The sequence below is a fragment of the Arachis ipaensis genome, chromosome B4 (assembly GCF_059453495.1).
Source record: "Arachis ipaensis isolate K30076 ecotype BB chromosome B4, ASM5945349v1, whole genome shotgun sequence".
Taxonomy (NCBI): Eukaryota; Viridiplantae; Streptophyta; class Magnoliopsida; order Fabales; family Fabaceae; genus Arachis; species Arachis ipaensis.
In genome coordinates this window covers 121,211,690-121,232,179 of record NC_142439.1, presented here as the reverse complement: position 1 = coordinate 121,232,179, position 20,490 = coordinate 121,211,690, and the positions used below count along the sequence as shown (strand labels likewise).

General features: G+C 38.3%; 1 non-coding gene across 1 annotated transcript; it reads right to left on the bottom strand.

Annotated features, from left to right (window-relative positions):
- Nucleotides 1-4,439: 4,439 nt before the first annotated feature.
- Nucleotides 4,440-4,547, bottom strand: LOC148569005 (small nucleolar RNA R71). The gene has a single exon (XR_015882830.1). It is a non-coding gene; the product is annotated as a small nucleolar RNA R71 (small nucleolar RNA).
- Between the last annotated feature and the right edge of the window lie 15,943 nt (nucleotides 4,548-20,490).

Genomic DNA, 20,490 nt, shown 5'->3' with positions numbered 1-20,490 from the left:
AAGCAGAAAAGAGAGGCAGGGAATTGGAATCAGAATTAGATGAGCTTCTGAGGATAGATGAGATCTGATGGTGCCAAAGGTCCCGAGTGAGCTGGCTAAAATATGGAGATAAGAATACTAGTTTCTTCCATTAAAAAGCTACCCAATGGAAGAAGAGGAACTGGGTCGACTCAATTGTAGATTGTAACACCCTACCACACAGAGTCTTATGCTTAAGTCATAAAGCTGAGCTGGCAAGGTATTACGACCTTTAAAAGTAAAAAATATATATATGTAATAGTAGTTGAAAGAAATTTTAACTAGAAGCCTGTGAAAAAGAGTTAAGCAAAGCGTTAAACAGAAAGTCACATCACTCGTGTAAACGATAACTATGAGAGAAGAATTATAAAGATACATATAGCAAGGCTTCCGACTTGGCTCGCGAAGCTTGAACCGGCCAAAGCATATATACATATACACAATTAAACCCAAAAGTAAACTGATGAGCGGATAATTTATACGCTTTTTGGCATTGTTTTTAGTATGTTTTAGTTAGTTTTTATTATATTTTTATTAGTTTTTAAATAAAAATCATATTTCTGGACTTTACTATGAGTTTGTGTGTTTTTCTGTGATTTCAGGTAATTTCTAGCTGAAATTGAGGGACCTGAGCAAAAATCTGATTCAGAGGCTGACAAAGGACTACTGATACTGTTGGATTCTGACCTCCCTGCACTCGAAATAGATTTTATGGAGCTACAGAACTTCAAATGGCGCGCCCTCAATTGCGTTGGAAAGTAGATATCCAGGGCTTTCCAGAAATATATAATAGTCCATACTTTGCCTAAGTTTAGACGATGCAATTTGGCGTTCAACGCCAGCTTTCTGCCCTATTCTGGAGTTAAACGCCAGAAACAGGTTGCAAAGCAGAGTTAAACGCCAAAAACAGGTTACAAACTGGCGTTTAACTTCAAGGAAGACCTCTACACGTGAAAGATTCAATGCTCAGCCCAAGCACACACCAAGTGGGCCCGGAAGTGGATTTCTGCATCAATTACTCATCTCTGTAAACCCTAGTAACTAGTTTAGCATAAATAGAACTTTTTACTATTGTATTTACATCTCTGGAACACATTATGTAACTTTTACGTTCTGAGACCTCCATGGGAGGCTGGCCACTCGGCCATGTCTACCCTATTTTTACTTATGTATTTTCAACGGTAGAGTTTCTACACACCATAGATTAAGGTGTGGAGCTCTACTGTTCCTCATGAATTAATGCAAAGTACTATTGTTTTTCTATTCAACTCAAGCCTATTTCTTCTCTAAGATATTCATTCGCACATAAGAACATGATGAATGTGATGATTATGTGACGCTCATCACCATTCTCACTTATGAGCGCGTGCCTGACAACCACTTCCGTTCTACATGCAAACAAGCTTGAATGTGTATCTCTTAGTCTCCTGATCTGCGATTAGAGTCTTCGTGGTATAGGCTAGCATTATTGGCAGCCATTCTTGAGATATGGAAAGTCTAAACCTTGTCTGTGGTATTCCGAGTAGGATCTGGGAAGGGATGGCTGTGACGAGCTTCAAACTCGCGAGTGCTGGGCGTAGTGACAGACGCAAAAGGATTACTGAATCCTATTCCAGCAGGATCGAGAACCGACAGATGATTAGCCGTGCGGTGACAGCGCATTTTGGACCATTTTTACTGAGAGGACGGGAAGTAGCCATTGACAATGGTGATGCCCAACATACAGCTTGCCATGGAAAGGAGTATGAAGGATTGGATGAAGACAGTAGGAAAGCAGAGAATCAGAAGGAACAGAGCATCTCCACATGCTTATCTGAAATTCTTACCAATGAATTACATAAGTATCTCTATCCTATTTTATATTTTATTTATATTTTAGTTATCAATTCACCATAACCATTTGAATCCGCCTGACTGAGATTTACAAGATGACCATAGCTTGCTTCATACCAACAATCTCCATGGAATCGACCCTTACTCACGTAAGGTTTATTACTTGGACGACCCAGTGCACTTGCTGGTTAGTTATGCGAAGTTGTGAAGAAGAACTAAGATTATGAACGTGCGTATTAAGTTTTCAGCGCCGTTACCAAGGAATGAACGATCACGATTTCGTGCACCATGTTTTTGGCGCCGTTGCCGGGGATTGTTTGAGTTTGGACAACTGACGGTTCATCTTGTTGCTCAGATTAGGTAATTTTATTTTATTTTTATTTTTATTTTCGAATAATTTTCAAAAAAAAAAGTTATTCTATGTTATTCAGAATTTTTAAGAATGAATTCTAGAGTTTCAGATGATGCTGTTATCATCACAGGAGCTAGTTGATTCCCATCAATTTAGCTGTTGTTTGTAATGTCTTGCTGAAGCTTGGCTAGCCATGTCTAGTGTTTTGGACCGGAGCTTTCACTGAAAGCTTGGCTGGCTAGTAAGCCATGTCTAATTCCTGGACCGGAGTTTCGGACTAACATTGCTTGATTCCTGGAATTCTTATTAAAAATTTTGAAATCTTTATTTTTCCTTTTCCAATTAATTTTCGAAAAATTACAAAAAAATTTAATAAAATCATAAAAACAAAAAATTTTGTGTTCATTGTTTGAGTTTAGTGTCAATTTCTAAGTTTGGTGTCATTTGTATGTTTTAATTTTTCTTAAAATTTTTCGAAAATTCATGCTTTGTTCTTCATGATCTTCAAGTTGTTCTTGATGATCTTCTTTGTTTGATCTTTGCATTTTTATGTTTTGTGTCTTTTCTTGTTTTTCATATGTATTTTCAATTTGTTAGAGTCTAAACATGAAAGATTTCTAAGTTTGGTGTCTTGCATGTTTTCTTTTGTTGAAAATTTTTCAAAAATAAGTTCTTGATGTTCATCTTGACATTCAAAGTGTTCTTGGTGTTCATCTTGGCATTCAAAATATTCTTGCATGCATTGTTTGTTTTAATCCAAAATTTTTATGTTTTGAGTCCTTTTCTTTGTTTTTCTCTTTCATCATTAAAATTCAAAAAAATCAAAAAAATATCTTTCCCTTTTTCTTCTCATAAAATTCGAAAATTTAAGTTGACTTTTTCTAAAAAAATTTAAAATTTAGTTGTTTCTTATGAGTCAAATCAAATTTTCAATTTAAAAATTCTATCTTTTTCAAATCTTTTTCAAAAATAAAATCTTTTTCATTTTTTCTTTCATATTTTTGAAAATTTCAATTTAATTTTCAAAATCTTTTTCTTAATTTCATTTCATAATTTCAAAATCTTCACTAACAATTAATGTGATTGATTCAAAAATTTCAAGTTTGTTACTTGCCTAGTAAGAAAGATTCAATCTTTAATTTTTAAAATCATATCTTTTAGTTTCTTGTTAGTCAAGTAATCAACTTTAATTTCAAAAATCAAATCTTTTTCAAAATAAATTTCAATCACATCTTTTTCAAAATCAATTTCAAAATCTTTTCTAACTTCTTATCTTTTCAAAATTGATTTTCAAATCTTTTTCAATTAATCTTATTTTTTTGTTTGATTCTTATCTTTTTCAAAACTACTTAATTAATTTTCTCTCTCCAATTTTCGAAATTACTACCCCCTTTTTCAAAAATTCCTTTTCAATTAATTGTTTTAAATTTTAATTTAATTTCAATTTTTAATTTTCGAATTTAGTTTTAATTTTTATTTTTATTTTATGTAATTTTCGAATTCTTCTCTTTCTCTTCTCCTTCTATTCATTTATTCATCTACTAACACTTCTTTTCACTCAAGGATTCGAACCCACTCTTCCCCCTTGTGTTTGGATTCTTATCTTTTCCTTCTTCTATTCTTCTATTCTTCTACTTACATAAGGAATCTCTATACTGTGACATAGAGGATTCCATATTTTCTTTTGTGTTCTCTTCTTTTTCATATGAGCAGGAACAAGGATAAGAACATTCTTGTTGAAGCTGATCCTGAACCTGAAAGGACTCTGAAGAGGAAGATAAGGGAAGCTAAAGCACAACTCTCTGGAGAAAATCTGACAGAAATTTTCGAAAAAGAAGGAGGCATGGCCGAAAATAATAATAATGCAAGGAAGATGCTTGGTGACTTTACTGCACCAAATTCCAATTTACATGGAAGAAGCATCTCAATCCCTGCCATTGGAGCAAACAATTTTGAGCTTAAACCTCAATTAGTTTCTCTGATGCAACAGAACTGCAAGTTTCATGGACTTTCATCAGAAGATCCTTTTCAGTTCTTAACTGAATTCTTGCAGATCTGTGATACTGTTAAGACCAATGGGGTTGATCCCGAGGTCTACAGGCTTATGCTTTTCTCATTTGTTGTAAGAGACAGAGCTAGATTATGGTTGGACTCTCAACCTAGAAATAGCCTGAACTCTTGGGATAAGCTGGTCACGGCTTTCTTAGCCAAGTTCTTTCCTCCTCAAAAGCTTAGCAAGCTTAGAGTGGATGTTCAAACCTTCAAACAGAAAGAAGGTGAGTCCCTCTATGAAGCTTGGGAGAGATACAAGGAACTGACCAAAAAGTGTCCTTCTGACATGCTTTCAGAATGGACCATCCTGGATATATTCTATGATGGTCTGCCTGAATTAGCTAATATGTCATTGGACAATTCTGCAGGTGGATCCATTCACCTAAAGAAAACGCCTGCAGAAGCTCAGGAACTCATAGACATGGTTGCAAATAACCAGTTCATGTACACTTCTGAAAGGAATCCTGTGAGTCATGGGACGCCTCAGAGGAAGGGAGTTCTTGAAATTGATGCTCTGAATGCCATATTGGCTCAGAACAAAATATTGACTTAGCAAGTCAATATGATTTCTCAGAGTCTGAATGGAATGCAAGCTGCATCCAACAGTACTAAAGAGGCATTTTCTGAAGAAGAAGCTTATGATCCTGAGAACCCTGCTATAGCAGAGGTGAATTACATGGGTGAACCATATGAAAACACCTATAATCCCTCATGGAGAAATCATCCAAATTTCTCATGGAAGGATCAACAAAGGCCTCAACAAGGCTTTAATAATGGTGGAAGAAATAGGGTTAGCAATAGCAAGCCTTTTCCTTCATCCACTCAGCAACAGACAGAGAATTCTGAGCAAAATCCATCTAGCTTAGCAAATATAGTCTCTGATCTATCTAAGGCCACTTTGAGTTTCATGAATGAAACAAGGTCCTCCATCAGAAATTTGGAGGCACAAGTGGGCCAGCTGAGTAAAAGAGTCATTGAAGCTCTTCCTAGTACTCTCCCAAGCAATACAGAAGAAAATCCAAAGAGAGAGTGCAAGGCCATAACCTTGCTTGGTGTGGCCGAACCCAGAGAGGAGGAGGAGGACGTGAATCCCAGTGAGGAAGACCTCCTGGGATGTTCAATGACCAATAAGAAGTTTCCCTTTGAGGAACCAGAGGAATCTGAGGCTCATTTAGAGACCATAGAGATTCCATTGAACCTCCTTTTACCATTCATGAGCTCTGATGATTATTCATCTTCTGAAGAAGATGAAGACATTGTTCAAGGGCAAGTTGCCCAGTATTTAGGAGCAATCATGAAGCTGAATGCCAATTTATTTGGTAATGATACTTGGGAGGATGAACCCCCCTTGTTCACTAATGAACTAGGTGCATTGATAAGGCAGACATTGCCTCAGAAGAAACCGGATCTCGGAAAGTTCTTCATACCTTGCACCATAGGCACCATGACCTTTGAAAAGGCTCTATGTGACCTTGGGTCAGGGGTAAACCTCATGCCACTCTCTGTAATAGAGAAACTGGGAATCTATGAGGTATAGGCTGCCAAATTCTCATTAGAGATGGCAGACAAATCCATGAAAAAGGCTTATGGACAAGTAGAGGACGTGATAGTAAAGATTGAAGGCCTTTACATCCCTGCTTATTTCATAATCCTAGACACTGGGAAGGATGAGGATGAATCCATCATCCTTGGAAGACCCTTCCTAGCCACAGCAAAAGATGTGATTGATGTGGACAGAGGAGAGTTGGTCCTTCAACTGAATGAGGACTACCTTGTGTTTAAAACTCAAGGATCTCCTTCTGTAACCATGGAGAGGAAGCATGAAAAGCTTCTCTCACTGCAGAGTCAACCAAAGCCCCCACAGTCAAACTCTAAGTTTGGTGTTGGAAGGCCACAACTAAACTCTAAGTTTGGTGTTGAACCCCCATATCCAAACTCTAAGTTTGGTGTTGGGAGGTCCCAACAATGCTCTGAACATCTGTGAGGCCCATGGGAGCTCACTGTCAAGCTATTGACATTAAAGAAGCGCTTGTTGGGAGGCAACCCAATGTTATCTAACTATATCTATTTATTTTCCATTGCTATGTTATGTTTTCTGTAGATTGATGATCATGTGAAGTCACAAAAATTACTAAAAAATCAAAAACAAAATGAAAAACAGAATGAAAAACTGCACACCCTGGAGGAAGAGCTTACTGGCGTTTAAACGCCAGTAAGGGTAGCAGAATGGGCGTTAAACGCCCAGTCTGGCTCCATTCTGGGCGTTTAACACCAGAAACAAGCACCAGACTGGCGTTTAACGCCAGAACAGAACATGGAAGTGGCGTTTAACGCCAAGAATGGGAAAAAAGCTGGCGTTAAACGCCAGAAACAGGCTGCCTTTGGGCGTTTAACGCCAACAATAAGTAGCAAGCTGGCATTTAACACCAGACATGCATGCTAAGGGCGTTTTACACGCCTAATTGGAGCAGGGATGTTAAGTCCTTGGCCCCACTGGATCTGTGGACCCCACAGGATCTCCACCGAGCTCACTTCTCCTTCTCTCCTCTTCACACCTTTTCATAAACCTCTTCCCCAAATACCCTTCACCAATCACCTCGATACCTCTTCCCCAAAAGCCCTCAACCACTCAAATCCATCCACTCTTCCTCATAAATCCCACCTACCTCCAAAATTCAAATTCTTTTCCCTCCCATACCCAACCCTAATGGCCGAACCGTACACTTCCCCCACTCCTATATAAACCCCTCACTCCTTCTTCATTTTCACACAACACAACCCTTTCTTCTTTCCCTTGGCCGAATACACACCTCTCTCCCTCTCCTCCATCTTTCTTCTTCTTCTACTGTTTCTCTTCTTCTTTTGCTCGGGGACGAGCAAACATTTTAAGTTTGGTGTGGTAAAAGCATTACTTTTTGTTTTTTCATAACCATCAATGGCACCTAAGGCCAGAGAAACCTCAAGAAAGAGGAAAGGGAAGGCAATTGCTTCCACCTCTGAGTCATGAGAGATGGAGAGATTCATCTCAAAGGTCCATCAAGACCACTTCTATGAAGTTGTGGCCAAGAAGAAAGTGATCCCTAAGGTTCCTTTCAAGCTCAAAAAGAATGAGTATCCGGAGATCCAACATGAGCTTAGAAGAAGAGGATGGGAAATTCTCTCTAATTCTATGCAACAAGTCGGGATCTTAATGGTTCAAGAGTTCTATGCAAATGCATGGATCACTAGAAACCATGATCAAAGTATGAACCGAATCCAAAGAATTGGCTTACCATAGTTCGGGGGAAATACTTAGATTTCAGTCCGGAAAATGTAAGGTTGGCGTTCAACTTGCCAAGGATGCAAGAAAACGCATGCCCCTACACTAGAAGGGTCAACTTTGATCAAAGATTGGACCAAGTCCTTATGGACATATGTGTGGAAGGAGCTCAATAGAAAGTTGACTCAAGAGGCAAGCCGGTTCAATTGAGAAGACCGGACCTTAAGCCTATAGCTAGAGGATGGTTGGAGTTCATCCAACGCTCATTCATTCATACTAGCAACCGGTCTGAAGTTACTGTAGACCGGGCTATCATGATCCATAGTATCATGATTGGAGAGGAAGTAGAAGTTCATGAGATTATACCTCAAGAACTCTACAAGGTGGCTGACAAGTCCTCCACTTTGGCAAGGTTAGCATTTCCTCACCTCATTTGCCACCTCTGCAATTCGGCTGGGATTGACATAGAGGGAGATATCCTCATTGATGAGGACAAGCCCGTCACTAAGAAGAGGATGGAGCAAACAAGAGATCATGGGCCTCCACAAGAGCATGAGAAAATTCCTTACCATGAAATCCCTGAGATTCCTCAAGGGATGCACTTCCCTCCACAAAACTATTGGGAGCAAATCAACACCTCCCTAGGAGAATTAAGTTCCAACATGGGACAACTGAGGATGGAGCACCAAGAGCACTCCATCATCCTCCATGAGATTAGAGAAGATCAAAGATCTATGAGGGAGGAGCAACAAAGACAAGGAAGAGACATAGAGGAGCTTGATGAGCGGATAATTTATACACTTTTTGGCATTGTTTTTAGTATGTTTTTAGTATGATTTAGTTAGTTTTTATTATATTTTTATTAGTTTTTAATTAAAAATCACATTTCTGGACTTTATTATGAGTTTGTGTATTTTTCTGTGATTTCAGGTAATTTCTGGCTGAAATTGAGGGACCTGAGCAAAAATCAGATTCAGAGGCTGACAAAGGACTGCTGATGCTGTTGGATTCTGACCTCCCTGCACTCGAAATAGATTTTCTAGAGCTACAGAAACCCAAATGGCGCGATCTTAATTGCGTTGGAAAGTAGACATCCAGGGCTTTCCAGCAAAATATAATAGTCCATACTTTGTCCAAGTTTAGATGACGCAAACTGGCATTCAACGCCAGCTTTCTGCCCAATTCTGGAGTTAAACGCCAGAAACAGGTTACAAGTTGGAGTTAAACGCCCAAAACAGGTTACAACCTGGCGTTTAACTCCAGAAACAGCCTAGGCACGTGAAAAGCTTAAGTCTCAGCCCCAGCACACACCAAGTGAACCCCAGAAGTGGATTTCTGCACTACCTATTGTAGTTTACTCATTTTCTTTAAACCTAGGTTACTAGTTTAGTATTTAAACAACTTTTAGAGATTTATTTTATACCTCATGACATTTTAGACCTGAACTTTGTATCTTTGATGGCATGAGTCTCTGAAATCCATTGTTGGGGGTGAGGAGCTCTACTGTGTCTCGATGAATTAATGCAATTATTTCTGTTTTCTATTCAAACACGCTTTTTTCTATCTAAGATATTCGTTCGCACTTCAATGTGATGAATGTGATGATCCGTGACACTCATTACCATTCTCAACCTATGAACGCGTGCCTGACAACCACCTCTGTTCTACATTAGATTGAATGAGTATCTCTTGGATTCCTTAACCAGAATCTTTGTGGTATAAGCTAGAATCCATTGGCGGCCATTCTTGAGAATCCGGAAAGTCTAAACCTTGTCTGTGGTATTCCGAGTAGGATTTAGGGATTGAATGACTGCGACGAGCTTCAAACTCACAAGGGTTGGGCGTAGTGACAGACGCAAAAGGATCAATGGATCCTATTCCAGCATGAGTGAGAACCGATAGATGATTAGCCGTGCGGTGACAGCACACCTGGACCATTTTCGCTAAGAGGACGGATGGTAGCCATTGACAACGGTGATCCACCAATATACAGCTTGCCATAGGAGGAAACTTGCGTGCGTGAAGAAGATGACAGTAGGAAAGCAGAGATTCAGAAGACAAAGCATCTCCAAAGCTCCAACATATTCTCCATTACTGCATAACAAGTATTTATTTCATGCTCTTTTATTCTTTGCAATTCAAACTGATAATTATAATTGATATCCTGACTAAGAGTTACAAGATAACCATAGATTGCTTCAAGCCAACAATCTCCGTGGGATTCGACCCTTACTCACGTAAGGTATTACTTTGACGACCCAGTGCACTTGCTGGTTAGTGGTACGAGTTGTGAAAAGTGTGATTCACAATTCGTGCACCAAGTTTTTGGCGCCGTTGCCAGGGATTGTTCGAGTTTGAACAACTGACGGTGAATCTTGTTGCTTAGATTAGGAAAATTTTGTCTTTTGGGTCAGAGTCTTTTATTTTCTTTTCAAAAATTTTTCAAAAATATTATTTTTCTGTATTAATTTTTAGTTTTTCTATGAGTTTAGTGTCATGTTTTAAGTTTGGTGTCAATTGCATGCTTTTCTTTGTCTTTTAATTTTCGAATTGCATGTTCTTTGTTCTTCCTTGATCTTCAAGTTGTTCTTGTTCTGTGTTATTTCTTGTTTTTCTTGTGCTTTTTCAAAATATCAGTTTTCAAAAAAAAATTATTTATTAAATACCTTTTTAAAAAACGTTAAATTTATAGCTCAATTGGCTAGAGTGTTGTGCTTATGTTATTGGTAATTGGCTATCTTCCTTTTAAAACTTTTTCAAAGATAAGTTTTCTTTGATTAAATCTTGTGTCAATTTTTAAGTTTGGTGTTCTCTTGTTAATTTTCCTTTAGTTTTCGAAAATTTCAATGTGGTTTGCTAAAAATTTTAAGTTTGGTGTTCTATCTCCATGTTCTTGTTGTTCTTGTGAGTCTTCAAGGTGTTGTTCTTGAGTCTTCCTTGTGTTTTGATCTTAAAATTTTTAAGTTTGGTGTTCCTTGGTGTTTTCCCTCCAAAATTTTCGAAAATAAGGAGCATTAGATCTATTTTTAGTTGTGTGTCTTTTGTGTGTTTTTCTCTTTCATCATAAAATTCAAAAATAAAAAAATATCTTTTCTAACTATTTTTAAGCAAATTTTTCGAAATTTTTCATAAAAATTCAGATTTCAATTTCAAAATTTTATCTTATCATATCTTAGTTGTCAAGTTTTAAAAAAAATCATATCTTTTTCAAATCATATCCTTTTTAAATTTTTTAAATCATATCTTTTTCAAAACCTGCTAACCACTTTTTCTCTCTCTTCATTTTCGAAAATCCTCACCCATTTTTCATTTTATTTTATTTTATTTTTTTAATTTCCATTTTCTATTCAAAAAAAATTAATAAAAAAATATTTTAATACTATTTGAATCTCCAATTCACAACATCTCCCTTTCTCCATCATGGACCTAAGTGGAAATGAACAGTCCAGAAGGACTCTGGGGTCATATGCTAACCCTATTACTGCTTCATATGGGAGTAGTATCTGTATACCCTCCATCGGAGTCAGTAGTTTTGAGTTGAATCCTCAGCTCATTATCATGGTACAACAAAGTTGCCAGTATTCCGGTCTTCCACAGGAAGAACCTACAGAGTTTCTGGCATAGTTTTTACAAATTGCTGACACAGTACATGATAAGGAAGTAGATCAGGATGTCTACAGATTATTACTGTTTCCATTTGCTGTAAAAGACCAAGCTAAGAGGTGGTTAAATAACCAACCTAAGGCTAGCATAAGGACATGGAAACAGCTGTCAGAAAAATTCCTGAATCAATATTTCCCTCCAAAATGGATGACATAGCTAAGGCTGAACATCTAAGGCTTTAAACAAGGAGATAATGAATCTCTTTATGATGCTTGCGAGAGATACAGAGAGATGCTAAGAAAATGCCCCTCTGAAATATTTTCAGAGTGGGTGCAGTTAGACATCTTCTATTATGGGCTTACAGAGAAAGCTCAGATGTATTTGGACCACTCAGCTGGTGGATCTATACACATGAGAAAGACAATTGAAGAAGCTCAAGAGCTCATTGATACAGTTACCAGAAATCAGCATCTGTACCTAAGTAGTGAGTCTTCCATGAAAGAAGAGGCTAAAACAGTAACTGTTGAACTCAGTCCTGCAGAACAAGTTACTGAATTCAATCAGCAATTAGATTTTCTAATAAAACAGCTAGCCGAATTCAAGAAGATACTACAAGACACAAGAATGGCTAATATGAATATGGAAGTACAGTTGAAGCAAACAAAACAGCAGTTATCAAAACAAATAACAGAAGAGTGCTAAGCAGTTCAATTAAGAAGTGGAAAAACATTAAATACCTCACTTCAAAGCAGCAGAAAGCCAAGAAATGAACAAACTGCTACCCAAAATCCCTCTAAGGATAGTAAGAGACCAGAGAGGAATAATTCTGGCGCTCAAACGCCAGAAAAGGGTGAAGAGCTGGCGTTAAACGCCCAACCCATGCTCAGTTCTGGCGTTCAAACGCCACAAACAGGCAAGGAGGTGGCGTTAAACGCCCAATGGAAGCTCAGTTCTGGCGTTCAAATGCCAGAAACAGGTAAGAAGTTGGCGTCCAACGCCAATCCAGCTTCTACCTTTGGCATTCAAACGCCAGTGAGGGATCAGACACACACAAGTACTGATAGTAACCCCTCTAAAAAGGCTTCTCCAACCACCTCTGTAGGAAATAAACCTGCAGCAACTAAGGTTGAGGAATACAAAGGCAAGATGCCTTATCCTCAAAAACTCTACAAAGAGGAACAGGATAAGCAATTTGCTCGCTTTGCAGACTATCTCAGGACTCTTGAAATAAAGATTCCGTTTACAGAGGCACTTGAGCAAATACCCTCTTATGCCAAGTTCATGAAAGAGATCTTGAGTCATAAGAAGGATTGGAGAGACACTGAAAGAGTTCTCCTCACTGAAGAATGCAGTGCAGTCATTCTGAAAAGCTTCCCAGAAAAGCTTAAGGATCCTGGGAGCTTTATGATACCATGCATATTAGAGGGTAGTTGCACCAAGACAGCTTTATGTGATCTTGGGGCAAGTATCAACCTAATACCTGCATCTACTATCAGAAAGCTTGGTTTAACTGAAGAAGTCAAACCAACCCGGATATGTCTCCAACTTGCTGATGGCTCCATTAAATACCCATCAGGCGTGATTGAAGACATGATTGTCAGGGTAGGGCCATTCGCCTTTCCCACTGACTTTGTAGTGTTGGAAATGGAGGAGCACAAGAGTGCCACTCTTATTCTAGGAAGACCCTTCCTAGCGATTGGACGAACTCTCATTGATATCCAAAAAGGAGAAGTAACCCTGAGAGTCAATGAGGATGAGTTTAAGTTAAATGCTGTCAAAGCCATGCAGCATCCAGACACACCAAAAGACTGCATGAAAGTTGATCTTATTCACTATTTAGTAGAGGAGATCAACATGGTTAAGAGTCCCGAATCAGAGCTGGAAGACATCTTTAAAGATGTTCAGCCTGATCTGGAGGATTCAGAGGAATTGAAAGAACCTCTGAAATTTCCTCAGGAAGAGGAGAAACCTCCTAAACCCGAGCTCAAACCACTACCACCATCCCTGAAATATGCATTTCTGGGAGAAGATGACACTTTTTCGGTGATCATAAGCTCTACTTTAAATCCACAGGAAGAGGAAGCACTACTTCAAGTGCTAAGGACACACAAGACAGCTCTTGGGTGGTCCATAGGTGATCTTAAGGGCATCAGCCCAGCAAGATGCATGCACAAGATCCTATTGGAGGACGATGCTAAGCCAGTGGTTCAACCACAGAGGCGGCTAAATCCAGCCATGAAGGAGGTGGTGCAGAAAGAGGTCACCAAATTACTGGAGGCTGGGATTATTTATCCTATTTCTGATAGCCCCTAGGTGAGCCCTGTCCAAGTTGTTACCAAGAAGGGAGGCATGACAGTGGTTCATAATAAAAAAAATGAACTGGTTCCTACAAGAACAGTTACAGGGTGGCGTATGTGTATTGACTACAGAAGGCTCAATACAGCCACCAGGAAGGATCATTTTCCTTTACCATTCATAGACCAGATGCTGGAGAGACTAGTAGGTCATGAATACTACTGCTTTTTGGATGGCTATTCAGGATACAACCAAATTGCAGTAGATCCTCAGGACCAAGAGAAAACAGCATTCACATGTCCTTCTGGAGTGTTTGCCTACAGAAGGATGCCTTTTGGTCTGTGCAATGCACCTACAACCTTTCAGAGGTGCATGCTCTCCATCTTCTCTGATATGGTAGAGAAATTTCTGGAAGTCTTCATGGATGACTTTTCAGTATTTGGAGACTCATTCAGCTCCTGCCTTGACCATTTAGCACTTGTTCTGAAAAGATGCCAAGAGACCAACCTAGTTTTAAACTGGGAAAAATGTCACTTTATGGTGACTGAAGGGATTGTCCTTGGGCATAAAATTTCAAACAAGGGAATAGAGGTGGATCAAGCTAAAGTAGAAGTAATTGAAAAATTACCACCACCTGCCAATGTTAAGGCAATCAGAAGCTTTCTGGGGCATGCAGGATTCTATAGGAGGTTTATAAAGGATTTTTCAAAAATTGCAAAACCTCTGAGCAATCTGCTAGCTGCTGACATGCCATTTGTGTTTGACACAGAGTGTCTGTAGGCGTTTGAAACCCTGAAAGCTAAACTGGTCACAGCACCAGTTATTTCTGCACTAGACTGGACATTACCATTCGAACTAATGTGTGATGCCAGTGACCATGCTATTGGTGCAGTATTAGGACAGAGACATGACAAGCTTCTGCATGTCATTTATTATGCTAGCCGTGTTTTAAATGACGCCCAGAAAAATTACACAACCACAGAAAAAGAATTGCTTGCAGTGGTCTATGCCATTGACAAGTTTAGATCATACTTAGTAGGATCCAAGGTGATTGTGTATACTGACCATGCTGCTCTTAAATATCTACTTACAAAGTAGGATTCAAAACCCAGGCTCATAAGATGGGTGTTGCTTCTGTAAGAGTTTGATATAGAAATAAGAGACAGAAAAGGGACAGAAAACCAAGTAGCTGATCATCTGTCCCGAATAGAACCAGTAGAAGGAGCGTCATCTCCCTCTATTGAGATCTCTAAAACCTTTCCGGATGAGCATTTGTTCGCCATTCAGGAAACACCATGGTTTCCAAACATTGCAAACTATAAAGCTGTAAGGTTCATACCCAAAGAGTACAGTAGGCAACAAAAGAAAAAATTAATTACTGATGCAAAGTACTACTTGTGGGATGAACCTATCTCTTTAAGAGATGTGCAGACGGAGTAATCCGTAGGTGTGTGCCCAGAGAAGAAGCACAGAAGATCTTATGGCATTGCCATGGGTCACAATATGGAGGCCACTTTGGAAGTGAGCGCACAGCCACCAAGGTCCTTCAATGTGGGTTCTATTGGCCTACCCTCTATAAAGATTCCCGAGAGTTTGTGCGTAACTGTGACAATTGCCAGAGAGCTGGTAATCTGCCTCATGGTTACGCCATGCCTCAACAAGGGGTCTTGGAGATTGAGTTGTTTGATGTATGGGGCATTGACTTCATGGGACCTTTCCCACCATCATACTCAAACACTTATATTCTGGTAGCAGTCGACTATGTATCCAAATGGGTAGAGGCCATTGCCACACCCACTAATGATACCAGGACAGTGCTGAAGTTCCTCCAGAAACATATCTTCAGTAGGTTTGGGGTCCCTAGAGCATTAATTAGTGATGGGGGCACTCACTTCTGCAACAAACAACTCTCCTCTGCTATGGCTCGGTATGGAATTAGCCACAAGGTGGCAACTCCATATCATCCATAGACAAATGGATAAGCTGAAGTCTCTAATAGAGAACTGAAAAGAATCCTGAAATGGACTGTAAATACCCGTAGAAAAGATTGGGCGAGAAGCTTGGATGATGCTCTGTGGGCTTACAGAACATCATTCAAGACTCCTATAGGAACCTCTCCATACCACCTTGTGTATGGTAAGGCCTGTCACCTGCCCGTGGAACTGGAGCATAAGGCCTACTGGGCAACCAGATTCCTGAACTTTGATGCCAATTTAGCTGGAGAAAAAAGATTGCTCCAGCTGAATGAGCTAGAGGAATTCAGACTCACGGCTTTCAAAAATGCCAAGCTTTACAAAGAGAAAGCAAAAAGGTGGCATGACAGAAAGCTGTCATCTAGAGTCTTTGAACCAGGACAGAAAGTTTTGCTGTTTAACTCTAGGCTCAGGCTATTCCCCGGGAAACTGAAATCCCGGTGGAAGGGACCATATGTGATTACAAGCGTGTCACCATATGGCTATGTGGAGCTGCAAGACAGTGATTCTGATAATAAGTTCATTGTTAATGGACAGAGAATCAAGCATTATCTTGAAGGCAATGTTGAGCAAGAGTGCTCAAAGCTGAGGCTAGATTAAAAGCTCAGCAAGGTCCAGCTAATGACATTAAAGAAGCGCTTGTTGGGAGGCAACCCAATGTTATTTAACTATATCTATTTATTTTCCATTGCTATTTTATGTTTTCTGTAGGTTGATGATCATGTGAGGTCACAAAAACTACTGAAAAATAAAAAAAAAAACAGAATGAAAAACAGCATTAAAAACAGCACACCCTGGAGGAAGAGCATTCTGGCGTTTAAACACCAGAAACAAGCATCTGTCTGGCATTTAACGCCAGAAACAAGCATCAACCTGGCGTTAAACACTAGAAACAAGCTACATTTGGGTGTTTAACGCCAGAAACAGGCAACAGTCTGGCGTTAAACGCCAAGATTGCACAGTAAGGGCGTTTTGCACGCCTAAATGGAGCAGGGATGCTAAGTCCTTGACCCCTCAGGATCTGTGGACCCCACAGGATCCCCACCTACCTCACCATTCAAATTCAAACCATTTTCCTCCCAAACCCGCCCATTCACACACCTCCATCGCCTCTACTTCTTTCTTCTTTCGCCTCTACTTCATTCATTAACCACTTCCCTTTCACATTTCTCATCATTTTTACCTCTTTCTTCACTCCCAAGTTACCTCAAACTCCTAACTTCTGCTATTTACTAAACTTACTAGTAGGATCTAGGGTTAACAGGGCAAAAATAGGGGGTTTAGGGTTCAAAATCATGTGTAGAGCAGAAAAATATAGGTGCTGGAAAACAGGGCGTGTGCGCATAGCTCAACAAGAAAGCAGAATATATGCGTGCACACGAATGCGTGCGTGCGCACACATCACTTATTGTGCATGCGCCTCACCTGTGCTAGCACCTCCAGCAGAAGGCCCATCCAGGCGTGTGCATGCGCACAAGGGCGTGCGTACGCACACTTTATGAAAAATACCAGATGTGCATGCACACAGAGGCGTGCGTACGCACAGGTTGATTTTTGCTTCTGTTGGGTGCGTGCGTACAGCTGTGTGCGTGGGCACACATTAGAAAACCTGGTTTTGCTGCAGCTTGCCAAAATTTAGTTTTCCACACCAAATTTCCGGTGTCCATAACTTCCTCTATAAAATTCAGTTTTTCACAAAATTTATATCAATCTCAAGCTTTTTAAACACTCTTTAATTTAAAACAAACCTCATTTTCATTCAAAATTTGAGAAGTAAGTTATGGACTCACAAAGTTCAAAAACCACTTTTTACCAAAGTCTACCAAACCCTTTTTTTTTACCACATTCACATTCCCTACCCACAAAACCTGCACAGTTACAGTATATCAAACCCCATTTTATTTTCACCAACCACCAGCACATCAATGCTCATACCATTCCATAAAATCCATACAATAATCCCAATATCCACCATTTCAACCACAAGCTACAAACTTTAAACATTCTTTAGCTTACTCCTTTAATTCATTGATGACAACTATTATCATCGACTAATCAACAAGCCATAATTGCCAATATCTCATAAATACATACCACAACATCATCAACTTATCATTAATAACCCCAAAAACACATATTCAATGACACCAACAATTCATGCTTATTAATTCCAACACAAGCCCACTCATTAATTCATAAGACATCATTGCAAAGCTAAACATTCAATGCATTTGACCATTTCAACTTATCCTATAATGCTCTAGCCTAAGTTTTCACAATACCTTATATGTTAAACACGCGAAACCTAAACCATACCTTGGCCAATCACTTTATTTAGTCCGAGGCAGCCCCCCAAGGTCACAACACAGCCCTTCAAACTTATAGAAACCAGCCAGCTTAGCTTCAATCGCCACCGAGCTTCCAAATGCTTACTTTTCAATTCCAATGCTTATATATAAAACTTAATTCATACCTAATTCACATATATATTCCAAATTCAGATTTTACATAATGAAATCAAAATTGGAATCCCTTTCTGGTGTTGGACGCCAGAATTTGGTCAGATGGCTAGCATTGAACACCAGTTTTGGGCCTTCTAATCCGAAGCAAAGTATGGACTATTATACATTTCTAGAAATCTATGGAAGTCAGAATTCCATAGCCATTGAGAGTGCTCCATTTAGACTTTTGTAGCTCCAAAAAAGCTCTTCCGAGTGCAGGTAGGTCAGATCCAGACAGCATCTGCAGTGCTTTCTCTGTCTCTGAATCAGACTTTTTCTCCAGCTCTCCAATTTCAGCCAGAAAATACCTGAAGTTGTATAGAAACACAAAAACTCATAGTAGAATCCAAAAATGTGAATTTAACACTAAAACCTATAAAAGCTTAATAAAAACTAAATAAAAACATACTAAAACTATATGAAAGTGATGTCAAAAACCGTATAAAATATCCATCATCAGTATACAAAATCAAGACTTGCTCCAATGGCTCTATTGATAGGTATAAGGGTCATTTGGTTACTCAAGAGTATAGTATTGATTACGAAGAGACTTTTTCTCATGTTATTTGACTCATATGTGTTCGAGCTCTTCTTGCAATTGCTGTAGTCCGTAAACGGTCTCTAAGTCAAATGAATGTGAAAAATGATTTTCTTAACAGTGACTTGAAAAAGAAAGTCTACATGAAACTTCCTCCAGGATATTCTTGTTCTCCTAACAAAGTTTGTCTTCTTCACAAGACACTCTATGGTCTTAAGCAAACTCCTCGAGAATGGTTTAAAAAATTAGTAATAATATCTGCAATCTCGATTAACTTGTAGTCCTTATGAGAATGTTCTTTTCATTCGCAAAAGTAACAAGGATATTGTTCTCCTACTATTGTATGTTGATGACATGATCATTACTAGCAATGATATTAATAGCATCACTAACCTCAAAGCAAGTCTTCACCACCACTTTGAGATGAAGACATTGGATCTCTTAGTTATTTTCTTACTCTTGAAGTTATCTCCTTAAAAGATAGCATCTATCATTCTCAAGAAAAGTATGCATCTGATCTTCTTGCTCGGACTGGAATTACTGATAATTGCACAAAATCTACTCCTCTTGAACCTAATGCTTGCTTCACTTGGATGGCACTGCTTTGGATAATGCCACTCGCTAACTATCACTCGATTAAATATTGTTTGTTCAGTTCATGTTATTAGCCAGTTCTTATCAACACTCCACACTATTCATTATGTTGTTGTTCTTCGGATTTTTCGCTACATCAAATGTACTATGCTTCAAGGTCTTCATTTTTCTGCTTAATCTTCTTTAATCCTTCAAGATTTTGATGTTTATTGGGCTGGTGACCCCACTGATCGTCGTTGTAGTATTGGTTATTGTTTGTTTTTTGGTGACTCTCTTATCTCTTGGCATGCCAAGAAACAAACTTTTACAGCTCGATGAAGCACCAAAGTAGAATATCATGCTTTGCTTGATACTTCTGTTGAAATCGTTGCAATTCGTTGACTTCTTGAAGATTTGAAAACTCTTTAGTCTTCTCCTACTGATCTCTATTGTGATAACATAAGTGCTATTCAGATTATCCATAATAATGTCTTTCATGAACGAACCAAATATATTGAGAATGACTATTATTTTAATTTGTACGATAACGTCTTCTCATTGGTGTTATTCATCTAATCGTTGTTGAGACTATAGATCAAATGATTAGTATCTTTATCAAAGCTCGTCGTTCTACTCGTTTTTAAAATCTAGTATCCAAACTCAAGACAATCTTTTTAACACTCACTTGAATTCAACGAGAATATTAGAATATAATTAATAAATTATTAGATATAAGGTAAATAGAGTTATTAAGAAGTTGTTAGCATTAGTAAATAATTGTTAAGATTATTATTGAAAATATGTGTATAAATTAGCTTCTTGTATCAACGAATGACATAGCATACAGTAACACATTTTTTATTACTCTGTCACATTTTTCTATCAATTTACAACAACAATTATATATATAATTTTCATCCAACATTATCCAAAGCATAGATATTTAAATAGCTCGGGAAGTACTAACCGGAAGGTTACACCTGGGGACAAGTACAACCCAAGCAAAGTATAATATTAAGCGAGGAACCTTAATACATGCACTTGGGGTAGTGCTTATTAGAATTTTCTACACACATGAAAAAATACAACATATAAAAATAATACACTATAATACAACTATACAAGAGAAGATCAGCGAACCATGCAATGGATGCTGCACCTTGATCATTATGTGAAAATATTTATTATTTTTATTTTTAGTATTTATTACTTCAAAAATTTTGTGAATAAAATAAAAACCGTAAAAATATTTTTGTTATTTTTATTTAAAAAAAGTATAGGTAACTAACAACATTTTTGAATAACATGTGAACAATATGAATTAATAGGTTAAAAAAGTAAATTAATTTTAAATTTAATTAGTAGTATTAAATTAAAGTATAGTGTATTTTTATTTGATTGGTGATTGTTCATGTTGTTCAAGATGGTCATTGTTTACCTAGTATTTTCTATTTATTTATTATTATTCACAAAATTCTAAAAAACACTAAAAG